The sequence below is a fragment of the Nycticebus coucang genome, chromosome 1 (assembly GCF_027406575.1).
Source record: "Nycticebus coucang isolate mNycCou1 chromosome 1, mNycCou1.pri, whole genome shotgun sequence".
NCBI lineage: Eukaryota > Metazoa > Chordata > Mammalia > Primates > Lorisidae > Nycticebus > Nycticebus coucang.
The window spans coordinates 140614755-140627645 of record NC_069780.1 but is presented as its reverse complement, the minus strand read 5'-3'; the positions used below and the strand labels follow the sequence as shown (position 1 = coordinate 140627645).

The window sequence follows — 12891 nt, the reverse complement described above, 5'->3', positions numbered from 1 at the left end:
AAATGAAAGCTGGTATAGTAAAAAAAGTAAATGATAAACTGATAAAATTATGATGCTATAAAATGACCACTAACATCCCCAAAATGCCTTTCCTCAGTAGAACTTTAGAAAAGCTCTCACACATATGTTCTAGACCACTTATAGCAGTATCACGTATAATAGTGAAACTTTGAAACAACCTAAGTATCCATTAGAAAACAGATAAATAAATTGTGACAAGGTCATGCACAGAACAGTGTACACGTGGAAAACAAGGAAACTAGCAGTGCATACAGTGTGCATGGATGCACCTCAAAGATAATGCTGGGCAACAGCAGCAAGTCACAAATGAATATTGTGTAAACCTTACATCAAAAGTTAACACGATGTTACATGCAATATTTTGTTTAGGGCTATATATATATCCATCCATTTGCTTATATATGTACCATATGTAATTTATAGTAATGGTTTATGTTTATGTGTGTCTATAATAATAGCCTACAGGAAAACATGGTGATTTTAAAGACTAATTTCGTGAGAATACTTACTTCTGAGAGAGTGTGAGGGGGGATATAACTGCGGGGGGGGGGAGTAAGCAGTGGTACTAGTATGTTTCCAAAGCTGTATGATGAGTATACAGTATTTATTGCATTTGAGTGTTCATAGCAGCACAATTCACCATCACAAAGATGCGGAAACAACCCTAGTGCCCTTCAACACATGAATAGATTGATAAATTGTAGTATATGTATGCCATGGAATACTGTTCAGCCATAAAAAGATGGAGACTTTGTGTCTTTTGTAACAACCTAGATGGATTTGGAGAACATTCTAAAGGAAGTATCACAAGAATGGGAAAACAGGTACCACATGTACTTAGCACTATATGAAACCAGTAGCTTATCAATGACATGCTCCATGAGAGAGCAATTAATTCAAGAGGGGAGGAGAGGGGGGTAAGTCCTCACCCAAGAGGTACATTGCGGTGGTATATGGTGCGTTTCCTGGGTGAAAGTCGTACTACAATGTGGACTTCAGCCCTACAGAAGCAAAGTATATAACCTAATCGGTTGTATCCTCCTTTTCATCTGAAAAGAAAAACATTAATTATGAGTAAATTAGTTGATAATGTATTTTTCTAAACACAAAATAAGTTATATGTTTTTCTAACAAAAAATAAATAACTCAATGTCAAAAATCCCCAAACAAGCAAAGAAGTATACACTATATTATTATCATTTATGTTTTTAAGATATGATTACATCATAGTAGTAAAACCCTGCAGAGGGTCATGCAGGGCCAATTACCTCACCTGGAGTCTGGAGTTCTGTCTTTCCCTTCCTCCTGCACCTGCTGTGATGCCTGGCGGTACGCACTAGATGCTAGGGAATTTTGAATTCTGCTTTTTACATGTAATTCAATAGTGATTACAAATTTAATCTCACTCCTCCTCATTGTGTTTGTAGTAATTTCACTCCTGTTCATGTGTCTGCTGGTGAGTCTTTTACTGCTGTGATTTTCCTTGTTCTCATATTGAGAAGAGAGCAAATGTGGTTAAGACGGCACTGATCCTTTTCATTATTTTTCTTCTCTCTAATCCACTTAGCTTAAATTCTTTTCCTTCCAACATTAGTTTAGCATTTAATGAGAGGAGTGGGCAGAGAACAAACCTGTCATTCAAGTTCTGAGAGTATTTTCATTATGTTATGGAGCCAGCAGGTTGTTACTGACTAGAGGCAGTAAAAATCTGTCACACTTTTTTGAGAAGTTGCATTTATCATAGTCTGATAGGTCCTATGAAGGAAATAGAAAATGTGAATTAAGAAAAGGCCCCAGTCCTCGCGTTGTGATAATGTGCTTCCTCATTCACCGTGCCTCTGTCTCTTCCTACATTCCTGTCTCTATTGCTGCATTCTCTATCCTGCACAGAATTCCTACATGTGTCCATGAAAACAAGAGACAGGAAATATTACCCTTTCGATGCTGAATAACCTAAGAGTTAAAGTTTTACCTTCAGTTTTTCTAAGGTAGAGATTATATGAACCTGGCCACTCATCACTGAGACAGGTACCCATGAAATGCATTAGTGGAGATGAGGACATTAATCCATTTGTGTGGGCGTGTCACTGGTGCTCTGCAGAAAAAAGACATATTGGCATCCCTAGTTCCCTGGAGCATGTCTTCACTAGCAAAATAGTGTTTGTGGGGAGCCAGGGACTCCTAAAAGAGCAGTGAATAGGACAGTTCCATTTTAAAAAAGGAAATATGCATGAGAGTCACAGAAAATCACAGGTTCCTTGTTTCAGAAAGATTCTAAGCATGAAAAAGAATCCAGAAGTCCCAAAGGAAAAGACTAGTGTATCTCTCCTGAAGTGAAAATTTCAGTATAATAAATAAAAGCAAAACAAATCAAAGTGTGAAAAACTATTTTTGTCCCCATAACTGTTTGCTCATCTACTTTCCTTAACATGCAAAGAGCTTGTGTAAATTGATATGAATTGGCGAATGTACCAATAGAAAAATGGACAAAAGATATAACTAGCAGGTTGTAGGGAAAAAATGGCCAGTAGGAACTAGGGAAATGATGCGTCTTTGCAATCATAGAAGACTTGTGAACCACAGTAATGAGATGGTACCCTTCACATAGCATAGTGCCAAAATAATTTTTCAGTTTATAAAACCCAACAATTGTAAAGATGTGAGGAAGCAGCCCCCTCCCCCATGATGTTAAGTGTCGATGTGAATAAGTACAAACCATTCTCATTACCTGTTTGCATTATTGGCTAAGATTTCAAGTACATTTACCCTTTGGCCCAGAAAATCCATATAAACTAATTTATTTTACTGATAGTCTCATAGAATAATATAAAAATTGTAAATATAACATGGCTTATAACTAGCAAATGGAAAGGTAAGTTGTTGCTGGTTTTCTGTTTAACTTGTCCTTGAATAATGGACTGGTTAGGTACATAATGATTTGCGTACATAACGTGGCATTACATTGTGGTTATAAAGAATGAGGCAGGCTTTTTTGTGCTAGTATTGGAAAGATGCTTAAGATAGATTAACTGAAAAAATGCATATTGTAATTTGTGTGTGTAGTCTTTCAGAGCGTATGTACACACTTGTGTATTTGGGCATAGGGAATTTGTGGAAAAAGAAAGGGAAACTTACTTGTGTTTATCTCTGGGGAATAAAAAGATGGGGAAGTTAGCATATAGTGTTTTTATAATAAAAATAAGGCTCTAAAAATAAAACCAAAAAGAAAACAAAATAACATGTGCAGTAGTTTTCTATAGCTGAGCAATGTAGTGGCTTACACAACAGGCATTCACTAATCTCATAGTTCTGTAGGGCATAAGTCTGGGCAGGTTAGCCTGGGTTTTCTGCTCTGGATATCATAAGACCAAAATCAGGGTGTTGGTTGGGGTGGGCCAGGCTCTTATCTGAAGGCTGAGGAAAAATCTTCTTCCAAGCCCATGCAGGTATGGGCAGATTTAGGTCCCTCCCTTCGCAAGACTGAGGTCCTTGTTTTCACCCTGGCTATCAGCTTCTAGAGAGGCTGCCCCCATCATCTAGCCAGCAATGGCGCATGACGTCATTTTCATGCTTTAAGTCTCTGATTTCTCCTTCCATCAGCCACGATCAGGGCCAGAAAAAACTTCCTTTGAAGAGTTGATTGGATTGGGTCAGGCCTACTCAGATAATCTCTGTATTTTAAAGTCAACTGACTTGGGACTTCAATTACAGATGAAAAACTCCTTCACAGTAGTACCTAGAATTGTAATTGAATAACTAGAGAACCAGAATCTTGGGGAGACCTTTAGAGTTTTGTCTAACACAATGTCACCTGCATGTTGTTTGGATTCACATGGGTGAAGGTAGGAGCTCTAAGAGTTGATACTTACCAAGTGAAGTCACAGAGGAGAAGGAGGGAAGTAACTGAGACCCAATGTCCCCAGGCTTTGAAAGACCTAAGGTACAGACCAAAACAACTATCTTTTTTTTGTCTTCAAAGTCGTTTTACTGGGATTTTTAGGCAACTACTTTAATTTTTTTTTTTTTTTTGTAGAGACAGAGTCTCACTTTATTGGCCTCGGTACAGTGCCGTGGCATCACACAGCTCACAGCAACCTCCAACTCCTGGGCTTAGGCGATTCTCTTGCCTCAGCCTCCCGAGTAGCTAGGACAACAGGTGCCTGCCACAGTGCCTGGCTATTTTTTTGTTGCAGTTTGGCCGGGGCTGAGTTTGAACCTGCCACCCTCTGTGTCTGGGGCTGGCGCCCTACTCATTGAACCACAGGCACCGCCCTACTTTGATTCATTTGTAAGAGGATTTCTGTAAGAAAAAATGGAAAGGAATTTCACTTTTCTATTGGGCAAGTCCAGGAATTATTAAAGATGAGAAATAACCCTAAATTTCTACGTCTGTTAATATATATATAAATTTAGTTACAAAGGTAGTTTACTTATTAAGGATTAATCACCACTATATTTGACGCAGTTCTGTTCTGACTGTATTAGGGGAGGTCCATGGGGTTGGGCAACAAAACAACATCCCAAATCTCACTATTCAAGATGCATCATGGGAACCTTTTGTTGCATGTACCTTCATTATCTTCCCTGCTTCTCACTCCCCAACCCTCACCCAAGGGGCTTTGGATTATCACATACAACCCAGATTATAAATGAAGGTGGTTTCCAAGGAGGAACTATAAGATAACATGTATGTTTTTTCTTTGTTTGTTTGTTTGTTTGTTTGTTGTTTTTGGCCGGGGCTAGGTTTGAACCTGCCACCTCCGGCATATGGGGTCGGCGCCCTACTCCTTTGAGCCACAGGTGCTGCCATATTTTTTTGGCCGGGGCTTGAACCTGCCACCTCTGGTATATGGAGCTAATGTCCTACTCCTTGAGCCGAGGTGCCACCCAGCATATATGTTTTTAAAAATAAAATTCAAAAATTTTTTGGAAATTAAAATTTGTGAACATAAAATTTTCATTTTTTTTAGAAATTTCTAAGGACCTTTCCCTTTTGAACTTGTTTTGGAGTCTCTCTTTGAGGCCATGCATGAACATTTGCTTCCCTACTTTACATCTTGCTCACCTGTATTGTGCAACTCATTCATCAGATGGGACACTCAGTTGGATGAGAGCAAAAGCAGTGGTTTTACAAACAGGCATGCTAATGCACAGAATTGACAGTTAATAGTCCAACAATGAGGTAAAGATAGGAAAAAGTCAACAAGGGGGGCTAATAAATTCAAAGAAGACAGTCCGGGGTACAGTAGGCTAAGTAAATACCCCAGTGTGCCAGAGAGACTCCTGGGATTGCATGAGAACCCAGTGCTACCCTTGGTATCCCAAGAAACTTCTTCATACACCACTGCCCCCAGAATGCAAACTCAGAAGATGTGTAGTTGGGCAGTAAGGGATTTACTAAATGTAAAACCTGAAGTTTAAGCTCACAGGGCCAGTGAAGTACTTAGTGTGTTTACCAACACATATGTGACCATGTGCCATTTTAAGGATATGGTACAATTGGTAAAACGTCACAAGAAATTTTGCTTACTGTGTTCCTTAATTCCTATCTTCAAGACTGGCTTGCTTAAAAAATAAAATGTGCTTTTCTAATTGTAAGAAATATTAAAAATTTCATGGAAAGTAAAATTGATTGTGAACCTACTACTTAGAGATAACTCCTGGTAATAATTCATGTATCTTTTTAGTCTTTTTTCCTGCTTGTTTTGCATGTGCATGGATGGGTCTCTATACATGTGACTGAAATGCCTATGTGGAAACTTTTATTCCCTTCTTGCCACCATTGAATATTACAGTTTTTGAGATTCCATCGATGTAAGCCAAACATGATATCTTTGTATTTGTAATATGCATGCTTTATTACAGTGCAAATGACACATCTTCCATTTTCCATGCTCGTTAACCATTTGTATCTTTACTTTTATTATTTACATGTATTTTCATTCACGTCCCTCTCTCATTTAGTGTTTTACTGATTTTTTAAGACATGAGATATCAATATTAATCTTTAGTAATTTCCCCAATATTCTTTTCCACTTTGCCATTTCTCTTTTTATAATGGTGGTTTTTTGACTAATTCTTTTAGTCAAAAGAACTTTGAACTTATTCTTTTTCTTGTCTTTAATTTTTGCATGGTCCCCTTTGTCAGTCTTCTTCTTTCTGGTTTCTTTTGTTGTTCTGTATGGTTGTGGTGTAGTTTTTTTTTTGTTTTTTTTTTAACGAGACTTGTCTTGCGTCTTGCTCTAAGAATTGCCTTCTGCAACTCAGTTTCCCTTTGCTTCATTATTCTTAACAAGTTCAGTGTCAATGCCACATTTCTTTGCCTTCTCATAGTCTCTGTCTGTATAGGTGATGTTTTCCCAAGCAATGAGAGAGTTTGTGAGCAAAGGAGTTTTCCTGAATCCTTCCAAAACTTTATAGGCTAGCCTACAAAAGAGGGAAGATTGTAAGCCAAGTCCCCAGACTCCCGGGAGAGAATTTGCACATGTATTTCTGCTCAGATGTTTGTGGTACCGTTGGGTTTTCATGCAGCACGCAGAGGAGAGGCCGTTACTGTGAATTTGAGCTTGTGGGTGAGAGCAACTTAGTCAATAGAGATGAATGATCTTTAGGTACCAGTGAAAGATTTCTGCTTAGGTAAGGTGAGACCAGAGACATAGCCCTGAGTATGTAATAGTGCCTTTGTTTCATTTATTTTGTGACTTTCACTCAAAAGCCTTCAGCAGGTTTTTTAAGCTTGAAATATTTACCAAACTCTTGGAACCGGCATTATAGATTTTTACTAAAAATGTTCATTCAGCCAGGCAGTGACCTCCTTTGGCTGCACAGACATGATAGTACAGAGTAGATAGTGCCTTTGCTTCTTGGTATTTGGAGACTAGGACGAAGTAAGATTATGTGCCCGTGGAGTCATAATAAATTGATTGCTAGTCTTAATAGAAATTAAGTTTTCTGGTATCCCACAGAACCAGTCTTTCTTTAACATAAACTTTCTTTTTTTATTCCAGAGGAATCTCTGAACATGATCACCCATTATCCAATTTGTTTGTAATTTTAAGTCAGGCTCAGCAAAATCAATTTGTAAAGCCTTGTGTTCAGTCTAGAAGACTTTGTGAACCTCATAAAGTGTCATTTTATGTTGGTGAAAATAGGCAGATCACGTGGCTAAACTTACCCAGTTGATGCCCTTAGCCGTGAGTAGAGCATCACCTTGGAATCATCTAATTCTATTACATTCTTTTTCAGTAGGCCCAAGACCTGATTTCCTAATCTAGCATGTGTGTGTCCGTGCTATGGCATTTCACAATGTGTCTGTTCTGGCATTTCAGGTATTGCATTAATTGGTTTCTCTGCATTATGGAGAATGAGTTCTTTAAAAAAAAAAAAAAAAAAAAAAAACAATTTTTGTTTTCTTTATTAGTCCTAAGCCTTTGTGTAATTGCCAATTGTTGGCTTGAGTAATGACACATCTTGCCCTTCCTGCTTAGGGAAAAGAATGATAAAATCAGATGGACTGACGTCAGTCGGTGTGTTTTCCTGGTTTTTGGTATTGCTTTGTGCGGAATCAGTAATGGGGAGGAGTATAATTCCTTTATGCAGATCCATCTGCCCTGTGACCTGTATTTATCATTTTGGCCCTCTGAGAAGATTGTTGTGTTTGTGTGTTATCTATCTAGTCCTAATAATAATTTAATGACTTCCATCTTTCATATTCTCCTGATCTCTGAGTATAAGAGAATTTCATCTGAATGGCTTCTGATATCGCTTTTTATTTTCTCCTTCCTTACAAATTAAAGATATTTGAAGCTGACTCCTAAATTTAATTTTAAAGATGATTGATCCCATGTGTTAACAAAATAGTTTTTTACTTTTTGTTCTTTTAAGAACATAGGCCCCCTCGCCCTGGGCAGGAATCTAGGAAGATTTTACTTTTTCATTCATTGGGAAGGGTTCTTCATTTCTTTCTTTAAAATCAGAATGTTCTAGCATTTTTGTTGTGTTTATATATCAACTGTGGATTTCCTTTTTCTTTTTCTTTTTTTTTTTTTTTTTTGAGACAGTGTCTCAAGCTGTCACCCTCGGTGGAGAGCTGTGACATCATAGCTCCCAGCAATCTCCAACTCGGGCTCAAGAGATATTCTTGCCTCAGTTTTTTTATTTTTAGTATAGACGGAGTCTCACTTTTGGTCAGGCTGGTCTTGAACTCATGAGCTAAAGCAATCCACCCACCTCAGCCTCTCAGAATGTTTAACTCTGGATTTTCTTTAGGTAGGTTTGGTTGTTAAAGTACTAGTTGGATCTTAATTATACATCTTTCAAGTTAGAATTGACCATACTTACTGAAAGATTGGATGTGAGGTGAGAGTTGGTCAAAGGTGGCTTCCAGATGTCTTGCTGAGAATATGGCAGAGTGGAACAGGCATTTCCCAAGAAGGGGGAGGCAAGAAAAACTGATCTGAGGTAATGCTTAAGAGTTCACTTTGCTGCATATTGAGACATCTAAGTGACTTCAATGGGCGGTTGTTGTGTTTATTAGGTCTGAAACTTAGAGGTTGAGTCTTGTTAGCTATATCAGCTTGGAAGCCATTAATTCACAGACGGTTTATAAAACCGTGAGAGGGAGGAAATCACTGAAGGGGAGTGAGAAGGCAGAGTCTGGGGCTGGGCCTATGTTGCCAGCTTTCTGAGGTCCCGAGAGGACAAGTGGCCAGCGAGTGACTTGAGTATCAGTAACCTGAGAGGCAGGAGCGAAAGAGGAGAATTCAACGTCGTGGAATCTAAGAGACGACAGGGCCCCCAGAAGGAGGGAGAGCTGAACTGTATTATCAAGTCAGCAAGCCCTACCAGGTGCTTTGCAAATGGTAATAAACTAAACAACTTTTATATAGAAATGCCTATAGCCTCATCGGACTCTTACGACCAAAATGAAGCATGTGACCTAATGTTAGGAAAGGTTTCCTTTCCTCCAAAAGAGGGAGTCTTTTTAAACACACAGTGCGTTATCTTAACTACTTTTTTCTAAAAGTAGTTTTAGCAGATCTTTCATTTACCTTGTCCACAATATAATCCTCTTCAACCATTGCTAAAAGCTGAATGGGTGCTGTTACTTTTGAGCTCTTTAATAATGCAGTTGCTGGGGTGATGCTGATACACAGCCTCCCAAGTCCAAAAGCAGTCAATAGAGCAGTGTTCCACTTACAGTAAGGAAAACAGATGCTGGGAATTCCTGAGGTTACTTTTCCTCTGAGGAAAGAGATTCTTACAAACTGTAGAAGGGAAAAAACTATAGAAACTAGAGTCTTAGTATAGTCGGTTTTCTTGAAAATTCAGTTACTAGGATAGAATCTTTTTAATTTCAAATTTTGTGAAATATTACAACTGGAAATTGGTTTATCAACTTTGTCTACTTTTGCACTTGATCTTAGCCAAAAGGCTGAGAAACGATGACTTTGTCTACTTTTGAATTAGACATTTTCAAATTTAAATTTCATGTATTATATATTTAATTGATTTAAAATATATGTATAAATTAATACATTAGAGTCATATAAATCACATGTAGTATAGTTATCTTCTAAATCCCTGTAAGTTTATATATTAAAATTCAGAAAAAATAAAGTTTTGTGATCTACTAGTTGAAAATTGGAGTTGCCATGTAAAGTTGCTTTTATTCTTAAGATAGGATACATGATCACCTAGAAAGTAAAAAATATGTTTAAAATCTTTACTAAATCACTTCTCTCCGCACCCTGGAGGTTTTCAGCGCCTGGTAGTTTCATCCTGGAAAGCCTCAGCAACTGTCGTGATGGCTCTGGTTTCTCATGTTGTGCACAAGTGGTTCTGCTCACTCCGCTCTCATTCAAGTTGTGTTCGAATTTGAGTTAGAAATCCTCAGCTGTATGTAAATACAGACTATCTTCCGTAGGTCATTAGCTGGCAAGACAGACTGTGGTATCACAAACAAAGTAAGTGTTCCGCAGAGATTAAACAAAAGAGCACAGGTGAGACGAGGGCCTTTGGCATGGGGCTGGGCTAGCCTCTGCCGTGATGCCCAGTGTTGTAATGCCCAGCGCTGTTGAGGGAAGCCAGATGCCCAGCACAACCAAAGTGGCCCACACCCATTAAGCAACCTATAAGGGATGTTTAAAAGTCTACATTGTCAATTCAAATACATATGCTAAAGAGCATTTTTCTTTTTTGGCACATTTAAATATCATGTACAGCCATGCCATCTCTATCTTTGAACTTCCTCACTCTGGCATAATTACAATTTCAGCTTTAATGATGCTTTAATGCAGATTTTTGTGTTTACTACAGCAGTGTATGAGTACTTCTCTATAAAAGCCATGTAAATGCAGGCTTTTCAAGTTCTAGGCTTTTATGTTAGGAGGAACAGTGGGTAATTACAGAGCTTGTCACACTGTGGTAACCATTAGAAGTTTAGAGAGTTCAACTGTGGGGAGGAGGGAGCCCATCAACACTCTCGCATTGAAGTTAGTAGCTTGTTTTGGTTTCCTTTAGATGAGGGAGGAGAAAGGTGAAGAACATTTTGAAAAGTATAAATATAAGAAAAGTCACAGACATAGTTTTGTTCTTTTTTTTTTTTTTTTGGCTGAGGCTGGGTTTGAACCCACAACCTCCAGCATATGGGGCTGGCACCTTACTCCTTTGAGCCACAGGTGCCACCCAACATACGTAGTTTTAAGAGGAATAAATGATCTTTGCTTTAATAAAAAACCTGAAATATAATAGATTTTTTTAAAAATGTGCTTTCCAAACTTCTTTTTTCTATTTACAAAAGCTATACATATTCAGTGTTGAAAATTTAGAAAATACAATAAAGTGTAAAGAATATAAAAATCATCTATATTCTTATCCATCACTCAGAATTAACTAGTTAACATTCACTATGTTTAAATATATATCATATATATATTATATTTATGACATTTAATAAATTTGTGGTACAGAAACATGTGTATATACCTATATAAATATGAGTGTGATCATAGATATAATTTTATGTCTAGATCATTTTCTTTAGGTATTATATTTTGAAGTCATTAAGCTTTTCCCTTACTACTTAGTTTTAACAGATATAAAATATTCCATTTGATAAAAGTTGTTCTTTTATGGTCCCGTATTTGAGGTGTGGGGCCTTCCACCATTGTCTGACTTACATTTTCGAGGCCTGCAAAGCCAGAGATTGTGTCCACAGGAAATACTTTTTAAGGCTTCGTGCAAATGACATTTAATAAGCATCAAGAATGTGCTACATAGGCACCAAAATAACTTTACATGTATCTAAGTACCTCTCATGTGTGTTCTCTCTAGCTGGAACAATGGTTATTTGTATTAAACTTGCAGCTCTGTACCCTGTAACATTGCAGTGACCTGGTGATGAATGAAGAAGGTACCAATGAAGGAGGCGCTGCCACACGTCCTACAGAGCTGCCATGCTCATGTCCTACACTGAGGGCCAGGGTCTCAGTAGAAGGCTCCAGTTGCTGTTTGAACCCCTTTCAATTGAAATTGTTAGTGACTGACCATGGACTAAATGGTATATGTAATAAAACTGGTCCTTGGGGTAAAGGATCTGGACTTGAGCCAGCTCTAGCACGTGTCAGCAGTGCTACTTCGGGAGAGTTACTTTTTGAGTTTCAACATCTTTGTCAGATGGGAATAATCACACTTGTAATTTATCATGTGATTGTTGAAATGTGAAAGTGTTTGCAGTATTATAAAGAACCACAGCAATGTTGGGTTTTAAGAAACTATCAAAGTGTTAAAAGCAATCTGAATATGTAACAGAACTGGAAATGATAGGCTACCATGGTGTATAAATACAGAGCAATAAGAAGACATGCTTTTTGGAGTTTCCAAGTGGGTTGTTAGGCAAGCAGTGTGGATCCACGGGGACACACATGCAGTGTCTGTGATGTCTTCATTTCAGTCTGTCAGCCTCTGGAGTTCCCACCACTGCTGCACTTACTCTGGTTTAGAGCAGGTTTGGGAAATCAGTAATGTTAAAAAAAAAAAAAAAGAAATCTCCAGTGAATCAGAATGGGCAATTCCAGAGAGGCTGCCTCAGTGACAGGGAGTGGGAGGGATAGTCTGGTTGTGGGTTTCACAGGCACCCCGACCCTACCCTTTGCTTCAGCCAAAGAAGCTCAACCTGTCACATTCTGGGTTGAATGAGAATCTCTGGAATCTGGCCCTGAAGATGCCTCCTACGAGAACTCGGGGAAGACCTGAAACAGCTCCAGAATGAGCTTTGATGCATACCTCTCCCTGGGGCCTAAAGACAGTGTCTAGATCCATGGATTTTCTGCATTTATGTTTCTTTTATTCTAGAGTTTGAATCCCTTGCCTGAAGTGGGGGGAAAGGGATTGTGGTGTGATTCGAAAAAGAATCACAAATGTTTATAGGCATTTTATTGGGATGTTTTAAGGATAGGAAAAAATTGTAGTATTTTAAGGATAAACTGTATTGCTGTGGGACATCACAGGAGTACTCAGGAGATGAGCAGGTAATAGTAAGCTAACAGGTTGTTCATGAATGATCAGCAGGAAATGGCACCTTCCTGGAAAACACAGGGGTGGAGAGAGAGAAACTTCCTAGCCCTTTCCATGAAAACTGTGCATCTCCTGACTAATCTGCTGACGCCCTGCCAAGCTCCCCTTCCAGGAGGAGGATCTCAGACAGGAGCACTCCTGAGGAGTTCCCCAAAGCATGAACACTCTAAAGTGGTCCGTCTGTTAAAGGTACCAGATGTTGGTGAACAAAAAACCCTAGCATTTAATTACATGGACTATACTCACCTTTTATTCATAGATATAAAGAAGTTACATATCAGGTTGATTTTTGTC

The 12891-nt window shown here is 38.4% G+C and overlaps 1 protein-coding gene across 5 annotated transcripts in view; it reads left to right on the top strand.

Annotated features, from left to right (window-relative positions):
• MAST4 (microtubule associated serine/threonine kinase family member 4) overlaps window positions 1-12891 on the top strand; it is a 442299-nt gene that overhangs the window by 324795 nt on the left and 104613 nt on the right. The window lies entirely within an intron of this gene.